Genomic DNA, 12542 nt, shown 5'->3' with positions numbered 1-12542 from the left:
TATCAGGAGAATGAAACTAATTATGCTAGTGCTTAAGTGTTAAGACACAGGGAAGTCTCTGCAAAACCTTACTTTTTTGCCTGTATGAATTTTGGTACTGGGTTTGAATCTACTGTCTCTAAGAAGGATAATTTTAGAATGTGTCTAAATTATTGAAATGATGTCCAATTAGTCTGTGAGATTATTAGGAGAAACTGGCATGTTCTTACTTCTGATGAAAAATGTAAGGCCCTTCTGGGTGATGTTCTACGTTTTGGTTTTAAAACCAAGAAAGTTTTGAAAAACTCAGACAAACACATAAAAATGAAACCAAATAAAGCAGAAATGCTTCGGTGGTACTGAGGTATGGAAGAAATGTAAGCCGATAAAATCCAATAGGTATAACCCAAATTTATTGAGCCAAAGAATAAAATAGTAAAAAATCAAGCACTTCCGTCTCCTACGTTAGGAGACTTTATCAAGATAAAGCATGCCCAAAGAAACATCACCTTTATATCATAAAAGTTAATTAGCAAAAGAATTATGAACCAATCACATTCATTACTACTAAAGGTTCAAAATACATATGATACATTGTTTAAAGGTGTATTAACCAAATAGTCATATTTAAAATATAATGGTTGCATTTACTTGCAGTACATTGAACTTATACTGCTATATTGTGTTAACCTAATACTGACAGCCTTGCATTTTCACCAGAAACTAAACTTATTTAAACATTAAAAATATAAATTTACTTATTTTATTACATTTAATCCAATGTTAAAATGCATAAAACTAATGTATATATATATATATATATATATATATATATATATATATATATATATATATCTATATATAATATATAACACATGTTATATGAATGTACAAGTGAGGGTCAGAATGCGCATAAAATAAATGTACAATATGAAATATATAAAAAATATAACCTTGTTAGCAAAAATAAAATACTGTAAAATTAATTTATAAAAATACATTCTAAAACCACATATAAAAGCATAAGTATAATAAGTGTTTGACTGGTTGCTCCTGCTTTGTTTTTAGTCATGTCTAACCAGTCTTCATCTCACGTCTGAATTTTTTGCATAATAATAATAAGCCATAGTCACATAGGTTTTCCCAATAACTACTACACAAGTTTAACAATGCTGCAAAGGCCAGCAACTAACATTAACTTAAATTTGATTGTATTGGGATACCTTAGATAATTTACCATAACAGGTCAGTCTGACTTTTCATATGCAGTCTAGGAAATTTTCAGTACTGTCTATTCCCAGCAGATGACTTAAATTGTTTTACCTCATGTTAGTTAACTGAGTTAATTAAGAGGTTTAGTTAAAATATAATGTTTAAATGCAGCCTTTTTGTGATATTTAAAACAAGCATTATGTACATGTAGAAAGTGTTTTGCTGATACCAAGCAAGGGAGAAATAAAAATCCATTGTTGGCTAATATGAATGGTGTATACACTTTGTTGTCTTATCATTTACATTATTTTTGTATGAGGACCATTCATTTATTCATTTTTCAGCATCACAAATCATGTAAACCATGGCAAACAATTAACTGAAAGTTTGCATTAAAAAGAAAAATGAAAGCAGAAGACAGATACTTTATGTTCCCCATTACTTATATACACTAAGACTACCTACCACTTGATTTTGCCTGTTTTATTAAATTGTAGCTTGCCATTAGACTCCCAAGTTTAATAATCAATTTTGCCTGAACATTATTGTATCTAAAAAGTATACCCAACCTAAACGGTGTGACAGTGCAATAAAATGACTAAAGTGAAGACAATCAAAATGCTCCTGGAGAGAAAATGTTTAGAAAAGGGTGATTACTTTCAAATGGAAACAGTCAGAGCTAACAGACAGAAAAAGGAGACAGCTTATATAACTCAAAAATCATATGACTTTGAACAAATCATGTTACATGACTAAATCAAAACGAGAATAAAAAAAATAAACAGCAAAACTATGTCATAAAAAAATCCCTTAACTGGTAATAATTTACAATAACATTTCAATTCTGTCATTAGGTCCAGGCTGTTCCTAGCAGCTAACAGCAGCTGCCAATGCAATTCTTTAACTTCCTGCTTGTTGCTATTACCACCTCTAAGATCACTGAGTTCTTATTCCATAATAAAGAATGTACATTTCTAAAAGTCATAAAAGATAATGCAATGATTATCTGAGGAATTAGTTAAATTCTTTGATTTATTGCATGCAAATGTTCCTGAGATCTACTGTGAGAGCTTCTATGATTGCAATTTGACAAGGGTAATGACCTGCAGTACCAAAAGGTCTGTCTGTATCTGTAAAATTAAGAAAAGGACCAGTGTCAAAATATTCACAATATTTACAATGGTGACAGAGATGTGTTCCCCTCAGTTCCTCTTGTTGACAAAACAGAGGAACAGAACAAACTATGTTCATTGTATCTTTGTTACCTATGATTACCTTTCAGTTTCCTTTTATACTATCTTTGATAGCTTTACTGTCTATAATCATAGGCACTATAAGACCCAAATTGTATTAATGTTTTATCGGAGTTAATTTATTAGGCAACCCTACTGTTAGAACATATAGAAATTTTAAATCTTTGTTAGCTTTCACTTCAGTAGGTATTGCATTTAGCCTGTTGACATTATAACCTTGACCTACAAAAAAATCATTTAAAATATTTATCTCTGGTTCAAATACTTTAATGTCAGCAAAATGTCACCAGTCAAATATTCTGTGCTATAGCAATGTTATATTTCAACTTTTAAGGATGACAGCTTTGAAAATGGAAATAATTGCTAATAAACATAAGTTTATGGTATAAAGTGCAAACAAATTTGTTTGAAATTCAATTTATGTTTATGTTAATATCCAAAAATGTTTAGGTTCTTGCACTTATAGATACAAGTAAAGTACAGAAAATGAGGGCTCTTGTTCATCAAATCCAAAAATGCAACAAGCAGAGTTGGTTCCCCCTTCCACTAGACAAATGGGTCATTAATGTATCATTTAAAAAAAACAACATGTTTAATCAAATTATATTTACATAAGAATTCAGTTTAATAAGATGTTCATCATTCTCTTTCGGCTTTTCCCGTTAGGGGTCGCCACAGCGGATCATCTCTTTCCATTTCTTCCTATCCTCTGCATCTTGCTCTGTCACACCAACCGCCTGCATGTCCTCTCTCACCACGTCCATAAACCTTATCTTAGGCCTTCCTCTATTCCTCTTACCTGGCAGCTCCATCCTTAGCATCTTTTTCCCAATATACCCATCATCCCTCCTCAGCACATGTCCAAACCAACGCAATCTCGTCTCTCTTGCTTTGTCTCCAAACTGTCCAACATGAGCTGACCCTCTAATATACTGATTCCTAATCCTATCCATCCTAGTCACACCGATTGCAAATCTTAACATCTTTAACTCTGCCACATCCAGCTCCGACTCCTGCCTTTTTGTCAATGCCACTGTCTCCAACCCATGTAACATAGCTGGTCTCACTACACTCTTGTAGACCTTCCCTTTCACTCTTACCGATACCCGTCTGTCACAAATCACTCCTGACACTCTTCTCCATCCATTCCACCCTGCCTGTACTCTCTTCTTCACCTCTCTTCCACATTCACCATTACTCTGAACTGTTGATCCCAAGTACTTAAACTCGTCCACCTTTACCAACTCTACTCCCTGCATCCTCACCATTCCTCTACCCTCCCTCTCATTTACACACATATATTCTGTCTTAGCCCTGCTGACCCTCATTCCTCTGTTCTCTAGAGCATATCTCCACCTCTCCAAAGTCTCCTCAACCTGATTCCTACTCTCACTACAGATCACAATGTCATCTGCAAACATCATAGTCCACGGGGCCTCCTGTCTGATCTCATCTGTCAACCTGTCCATCACCACTGCAAATAAGAAAGGACTCAGAGCTGATCCTTGATGTAATCCCACCTCCACCTTAAACGGATCTGTCACTCCCACTGCAGTCCTCACCACTGTCACACTACCCTCGTACATATCCTGTACCACTCTTACGTACTTCTCTGCCACTCCCGACTTCCTCATACAATACCACAACTCTTCTCTAGGCACCCTGTCATATGCTTTCTCCAAGTCTACAAAGACACAATGCAACTCCTTCTGACCTTCTCTGTATTTCTCCATCAACACTCTCAGAGCTTAATAAGATGTTAATACTAAGTTATTAAAAGTTGTGCCACTGACACTTTCCTCACTACTCCTTAAGTTTAGGAAAATTTTCATTAAAAACAAAACAATTGTTATGTAAAAACAGATCAAGTAAAATACAAAACATGTTAACTGGAGAGTTGCTAAAATCAGTGTACATTCTAAAAAACTCTAGGCCTTGTTCTTGTAGTACTATTAAGTCAAAAGTGTTAATATCTGTAGTGCCCATAATAGTTTCAGTACCATCAAATCCATATTCTGTTAACTAAGCCAAGAACTTCCAAGAATTGTTTACAAAGGATTTAGCTTGCTTGCTGTGCTAATAGATTAAGAATGCTGGTCCTAAAAATTGAAATTTATTCTGCATTAAAGCCCCACCTGCTACAATAGGTCTAAAACATGGTGCATCTACAATTGTGTTTTTTTGGTAACTTGAAATAGTTCATCAATTATTGAATGTGTGAATTTTAAATATCCATATAATTAAGGACTGATGTAACCTTGTGTCATTAAATCCAAGAGGCAGTTGTCTAGTTTTATTATAGTAGCCCCAGATAAAATATAATATGACCTCTGAGTAATTTAAATTGTCCTTTAGTAACTTATTATGCATATAACAAAACAGATGGACTCTAGCATTCAAACAAAGGACCAGTAAAAACTTAAAGAATTAAAGAATGCTAAAAAACCGGCAGCCTAGATAAATTGTAGTGGTATATTCCAAAAATAAAGTCAGTTCCAGTCTAAAAACTAGTTTAATGTAAATTAGTTGAGTACTTTCATCCCAGTCACTGGGACTTCATCAGAACAAAGTATTTAGTAGTCATCTCTTCAACATGTCTGGTGCTGCTCATGGTGATATCATTCTTTTTGTCAGCCTTCATGAAGCAAAGGTCCGACATACTAATCATTGCTTCAACTCACCCCTTTCAGCCGATGTTATATTATGATACTTTTGGTTGATTCTTCATTTACTCCTTTAAATCATTGTCACACATCTCTACAAAAGCATTTAAGGAAGAAACTAATGATCATTTGTAAATTCTTCTTTTAGATAAGGTACCACCAGGAACTAAACCAAATATAATCATGTCCTTTAACACATGCTTTAAATTCAGCTTTCTGAAAAAGTCTCAGTTCAGGTAAACCATCAGTAATATCATCTCTCCCCACCAGGGAAAAGGTTAACCCTCTAGACAGTACTTCTATTTGTACAGAGGCTAACTAGATGAATATTTATGGGTGACTGCATCCTCACTCCTACCCTCCATCTCAAATTGTGAACTGTTTTCTGGTGCTGTATAGGTTTTTGTCTGTTGTTGTTGACTAGATAATATAGTCTCTTTAAATTTGAGATGGTGGCTGACAATATTTGTCTCCTCACTGCCAAGTTTCCAGTATTCTTAGGGGAGAAAAAAGATCTCTTTCTCCTCTAAAAAAAAAAAAAAACTCATATTCTCACTATTCTGCTGATGAGTGCTGATTACTCAAAACTCACCAAATCTCATTTCCTGAAAATGGGTATCTGTACTTGTTTCATAAACTTCCTGGTGTCTATTTAAGCATATAAAGGTACATCCGACACATTATTTTAAATTTTTTGCACTTGAACAAGTAGACCTGGGTCCACGAGGGGGGCCCGATGATGACTTCCTTGAATATTTAGAGCTCAAGTGGCAGATCAAATTAAATGCATGTCAACCACCTGGGCTCAATGACAAGTTATCCATTAGTTCTGTATTAAAACTAAAATCAGCTTTTTTATGTGATTTTATTCAAGATCTGTGTTTTAAATCATACTTCAATACACAATACATTAATGTCTATGTGGTTGGTAGGTGGCAATTGGTGTGTTGTAGTGGGCCGTTACTGTGATTATGTGTTACTGTCTTTTTAAACTGCTTAATTATTTTACAGGAAATGATGTTTGCTTTGTCAACCAATGGCTGTAAGGGTTAGGGTATTTAAATATGGCATTTTCTGTTTGTTCTTGTTCTGATGAAGTCTTGTGATTTTGACGAAAGTGCTTAACTTTTTTCAATAAATTTTCTGGATTTAGTGCTGCAGTGTTCCTTTGGTGATCCTCTTCATATATTTTTACTTGGTTTTGATGTTCGTTGTTTCTAATTTCGAAACATAGATTACTAGAATATTAGAAATATAACAGCTATCATTTTCTGACCAGATTTCCTAAGAAAAGCAGCATGCAAATACAATACCGTTAGTTGGCTTTAGTTAATGATCCATTATTAAAATTTGCTTTGATTGTTTGCAGTTATGAAACACTATATGAAATACAGTGTTTATTTTTATTTTTTCTTAGTTTTTTAAAAAACAGACTATAAGATATATCATGTCATTTTTACAAAGTATAAATAATAAATTAATCTCATTTCCCATCTTTCTTACTGTATCCTTAAATATGTAACTGTTCAAATGTACAATATTCCAAAAATAAAGTGCCCCAATGAAAAAGTGGAAGAGTCATATACAAATAACCTAATTGTGTCAATTAAGTTTATTTTTGTAGGAATATTTTCAAAAATATTTTGTTCTTTATTATTGTTTGAGGATTGTTCAAACCCATATTCCAAGGAGCATAAGCAAATCAGGAAAAGATCATAGTAATGAAGAAGGATAACTGTTGTCTCTTGATCGACAAGAGGTAAACCCCGGGACATAACATATGTGGAACTAAATCCTATAGTGTCATATCCGTGCCAGTAATCTCTTCTGGCTAGGATCAACAGCGTATACATTCTGTGATCAAGTAGAGCTTGTGAAAAATATTTTTGTTAACTATGATTTAAGAAAGTAGCATCTAATAAAAGGTACTCCACATTTCTAAAATTTGAGACAAAATTATGTCTGATATCAAGTTCCTGATTCTGTGCGACTAATAATCATGCAAAATAAAATGGTTATAATATGGATATCACAAATCACAAATTAATCTTAATCTTACAAACTTTTTTAACTACAAATATTGGTACTGCTTTTTCTGTAAGGAATAAAAATATTTGTGTTAGCAGATTTGACTTTTCCTTTATATAAGAAGAAATATATCTCCCCAAAAAGATGCATCCAGTATACGTATATGTACTAGAAAAGCAAAAGTTGCGGATTTGTTCCCATTGTCTATCCTGACATCTTACAAAATCCGACACCCAAACAGCAAAAGAAAAATCTGTCAAAATCAAGGAATAATAATCAACTGTCGCTATTTAAATGTAATAATGATCCAATACAACTGGGTAATCTCACTTCTGTTGGTCCTGTCTGAATTAATTCATACGACGTAGGAAGACTTTTATGCTATAGATTGTAAATAATTTAAAACAAAGTGTTTTGTCTCAATAATCCAATTAAAGCAGGTGTTCCATAGTTAAGAAAAAGGATACAAGTTTAGGGTCAGTCATTTTATAGCTAACTTTTTAGAAGGATGGCCAAAAGATGCTTCCAGGGGGATAATGAGACAGCCCGAAAAATACATTTCTGCTATAACCTTCAAATTCTGGCATAATAAATCAAGACTGTAGGAAACATTATTTATACAAAAATGAAATGGGGAGAATTTTGTGATTTAAAAAATGCATAGTTCCTTCAAAAATAGTTATGAATTAAACCAGTTCTCAGATAGTACTTTACTATTCTTCTAACATCTGGCACCCTTGAACTTGAATGGCTTGTTGTAAGGTATACATGCAGTAGTGGCCTAACAGTTTCAAATGAAAGACTATCTGATTTTGAAAAAAAGTCTGTTTTGAATGATCATCAGTATCTTTGTCATATTTGAATTCATTTATATGCCGCAATAGATTGTATTTGTTGTGTCATTTAAAAAAAGAAGTCAAAGATGAGTTAACCCATGAGACTGATAATATCAAATCATCTGCAATAACTAGGGGTTTGCTATGAAAGCTTTTTAATCAAATTGCTTTTGTGTTTCAGGTTTTGGACAGCATTTAATAATAGGTTAGGTACAAGCAGAAATAATGTAGGGAAAAGGGACAACATTATCACACTTCCTCATACTGGGTTTCAATCATTGTATCTATTCCAGTGACTCAGATATAGTAAATGGTTTGGTGAAACATGGTTCTTGTGATCTTATATCTTCAGATGGTTTACTGTTTTTAATTAATGAAAAAATAATGCATGCTAACCACATCAGAGCTTCATGCACATCAACTAAAAAACTGGTCTGTTCCTGTATCAAATGGAGCAGATTGGTACCTTAAGATAATTACTTGCAGAGTATGGTTAAGACTATGCATCCTTTTGTGAGGAATGCTACCAAATTCATTTGTATGGATAATCTATGGAAGAAGAGAAAGAAAATAATTGTTTACCATCTAAGTAGAAATATTTTCACAGTTTAACAATGTTAGTCATATAATTTTCAATTAATTTTAAATCTTTTTTAAGGCTTTTGTTTCATACTTTATGTCTGTAAAGAATAGAAGCTCTGTATATCAGAATATGAAATGGATTGAGGCCTATATCAGTTTCAATATATAAGGTACCGAATAAAAAGCAAACATCTTTGTAAAATTTAGCAGAGAGAGTGCATCAGAGCCTGTAACAGTCTTGTTAGGCAGATCTGAGATAACATTTTGAAGAATATCCATTGTAATTTGGATTTGGAGGAAGGGATAGCTGAAGCCCAATAATTGTATACAAAATGTAAAATCTTCTCATCTGAATGGGAAGTTAATTGATCTTCTGGTTTCTCATCATTATTTAAAAAAAGCTATACCCCATATTTAACAATTTCAATAAAGTATGTAATCAGTCCCTAGTCGGATAAAATATTAAGAATATATTAGGTCTTATGACTTCCAGAAAACATTTCTCCAAATAACTTCTATTTCTGCTGTACTCTGTAATACAGATTGTTTGTACTAGTTACTGATACATGACACTACTGTAGCAGAAACAGCATACAAATGGGAATCTGTCTTACCAAATGAATGGCATTCATGAAATTTCATCTCATAAATATGCATTTCATTAATTAAAAAAAGAAAGTAATTGCTTTGAACTAGAGGGCTCTTTTTCCATCTCATTAGTAGTATTATTGTTAAGTTTTTCTGAGCATATTCATGATTAAACATTTAATTTTGTTATGCAGTTTATTTTTAAACTTTATCCTTGAATTATCATTTTTTATGTCTGTCAAGATTTCTGAAATGTTTCAGAATATCAATCAATGATGTGTTTAAGATACATACATTTATATTTATAGATTATGCTGCACAAGCATTTGCTATCTAGTCTCTGACTTCTTTCAAAGTGCCAGGTATATAAAGAATGTTCTTTAATTATGACTTCTTTATACCCATTCAGTAACACATTTCTCCTGCTAAATAGTACATAAAGTAGCAGGAGGAGTCACTGAATAGTGTTCACTTCCTTATCTGGAAAAAGTTACAAAGGTTTTCAAGAGACAGAAGCAAATTTCGTTGTCAACAGTCAAGGGCAGAGTATTAGTTCTACTTTTGCACTGTCTTGGCTCTGACGATCTTCCCTAAAATACTACTTCCAAAATGTATTTAATACAAAATGGTGTAAAAAGTTCATACACAGCACATCTGCGAAAGTGTGAAGCCCAAGTGTTGGACACTAAACCGTGAACACTAAAAACCATGTAACATGGAATACTGTGAAAAATGAAACTCCACTGCAGTCTTAAAACAGTTGCACAGGCGTTTGCTACCCTGCACCTCACACCCCTGCTATACATGTCAACGCCAATTCTGCCAATGCCAATTCTGCAGTACCCGAGTGAAGAGAATTATCCATGATACCACAGTTCTTGCATTTATTTCCATTGGTGTCCTCATTTTTCATTATTAAATACTTATGTACTGAAGAACTGCATTGTCCTCACACATTGCCAAGTTTTAAGGATATCTATAAATCAAGACTTTGTGTGAGACACCATGATATACTACTAGCTAATTAATATCAGAGTATTTGTATCAGACCCCTTTTTTAAAACATTGCTGTCTTTTCAGATACAAGGTTATATAATATTCCAGACATATTTTGAGAAATTGTTATGCAATGAGCTGCGTCAACAACTCTAAACGCAGAGGTGTAAGGAATCCTTCAAATGTTTAGAAGAGGATATGAATGAAAAGGACTCTGTGTTCTGTAATTAGAGATCTGAAAGTCTCTTATTCATCTTTGTACCAAGATAGAATGCTGTAGAGTGATAAAGCCCTGACCATGGCCCAGGTGACCTGTGTTCAATTAGCAGCGCAGGCAACTAACAGAGTGGTAGAAAGGGATAGCCATGCCTGTCCTGAGGGTGTCAGGGAATTCACCGATGACCATTCCTAGAGGGAAGCATGATACAAAGAGAAGGGTTGCCCTAGGATGGAGTCAGAAAGTTCAATGGGGGAAGGGAAGGGTATGGATAGGATATATAAAAGATAAAAAAAAAGCCAGATGCAAAGATGCCCTTAGGATCCATGATTTGCCCCAGCAATACTGTAGTAAGTCTGGAAGGGGGTAAGAGATTAGCTGTTAGACCTACACAGACATGGGACACTGAGGAGCTGGGCCAATAAAATGAGGTCAAGGGGACAAAAAAAAAGATCCAGTTAACATCACACGTTTAATGCACCATTTAGCAAATGCCGCTTGAAAATAACAGACCTCTGCATCTACAATCAAGTAAACTCAAAACCACAATCAATCAGGTTATAACTGGCATCAAACAGTGATAAACTAGGCATAGACCAATGATAGTCATTTCTGTTTCTTGGAAACAGTATTTTATGTGTAAATTGCAAGTGGGCATTCCTAATTTATTAATCTTAAATGTGACTCACATCATACTAATAAAGTGTTTCAATTTAAAAAAAAATCTTGAATTTGTGAATTTGCAAACTATACATCTTCTGAACTCTTCACATATACAACACACTTCTCTGGTACATATTACAACTTTCAGAATTGTATAACTGAAGCACTTTGATGGCCTTTGGGTGGTTTTAATAACATACATCCAATACTTATATTAGTTAGCAGTAAGTGTTCAGCTAGTTCCTGATGTCTAAAGCAGTAACTGCAAATGTAAAAGTTATGTACATTTTTAATAAAATGATATGGACATTGAGATGAACTCTGGTTTGCAGATGTCATCCACAAATCGGACATACCAGAGAATGTGTTCAAAAAAAGGGTTTATCTCTGTCAGGAGATGAGACTGTTCCCAGCAAACTAAAGCTAAGTTGGTGTAGCTATGGGCACAAGCTGTGCCCATAGCCACGCCAACCTTCTGAAGGAAGAACTCATTATTAAACACAAAAACATTATTCTCTAAGATAATATCTAATAGGGCACATATTAGGCTCACTAATGAACATATTGCACTATTGAATAAAGGACTGTCCTTTGTTCCAGCTAAACGAGCCGACCCAGTTACTATGTTAAAAGACTTAAGGTTATTGGGAAGGAACTTGTCTCTGAAAAATGTTTTTGCTTCTGGGGTAAACAATGGTGAAGTACACAAGTGTTATCAGAAGCCAAGTACTTTCATTCCTACTTCGCACCCTGCAATACAAACATTTGTAGATGACGTTTTCCTTCTGTGGAAGGGAAACTATCAAGAATTAGATGAATGTGTCAAATACATTCACACTACTACTAGGTTTTTGAAATTTACTTATCAATGTTCATACAGAGAAATTAAATTTTTTAGATGTATTAGTTAAAAAATCAGAACAGCAGAAATTGAATAGTAGCATTTACAGAAAGCCCACAAGGAAAAATGCTCTGTTGCACAGGTCCAGCATGCATCCTAGACACATTTCTAAGAACCTTGTCAAAGGACAAGTTTATAGGATTTTGAGACTACACAGCGACAATCAAGCAGCACAGCTAGCTCTGGAAGTAGCTAAACAAGAATTTTTATAATGAGGATATAGTGCACAAGACATTGACAGTACCATTACTGAAGCCTGGAGGCAACACAGTGGCAAATGTAAACCATATCTCAGTGAAGGTCAATCTTTGGATTCAGGGCAGAGACTGGAGTGCAACACCAATGGTTTTAGGGTTACTATGCAATATTCCAGTGATATTAATGAATATACCAACATCATCAAAAAACATTGGTGTATTTTAGAAGAAACACCTGGGTTGACAGACAAAATTGGAAAATCCCCCTCTTTTACGTTTAGGAATAACATCTCACTGAAACAGCATCTGTGCAATAAAAAGAGATCACAGCATACTGTTAAAAATTATCGCTTTGGCACATTTTCTTGCAAGCATTGCATAGCCTGCCAACACATTCATGTTAGTACCAGTTATACCCATCCAACTT

The sequence above is a fragment of the Protopterus annectens genome, chromosome 2.part0 (assembly GCF_019279795.1).
Source record: "Protopterus annectens isolate FY-2018-M chromosome 2.part0, PAN1.0, whole genome shotgun sequence".
NCBI lineage: Eukaryota > Metazoa > Chordata > Ceratodontiformes > Protopteridae > Protopterus > Protopterus annectens.
Note: the sequence above shows the minus strand (reverse complement) of the source record.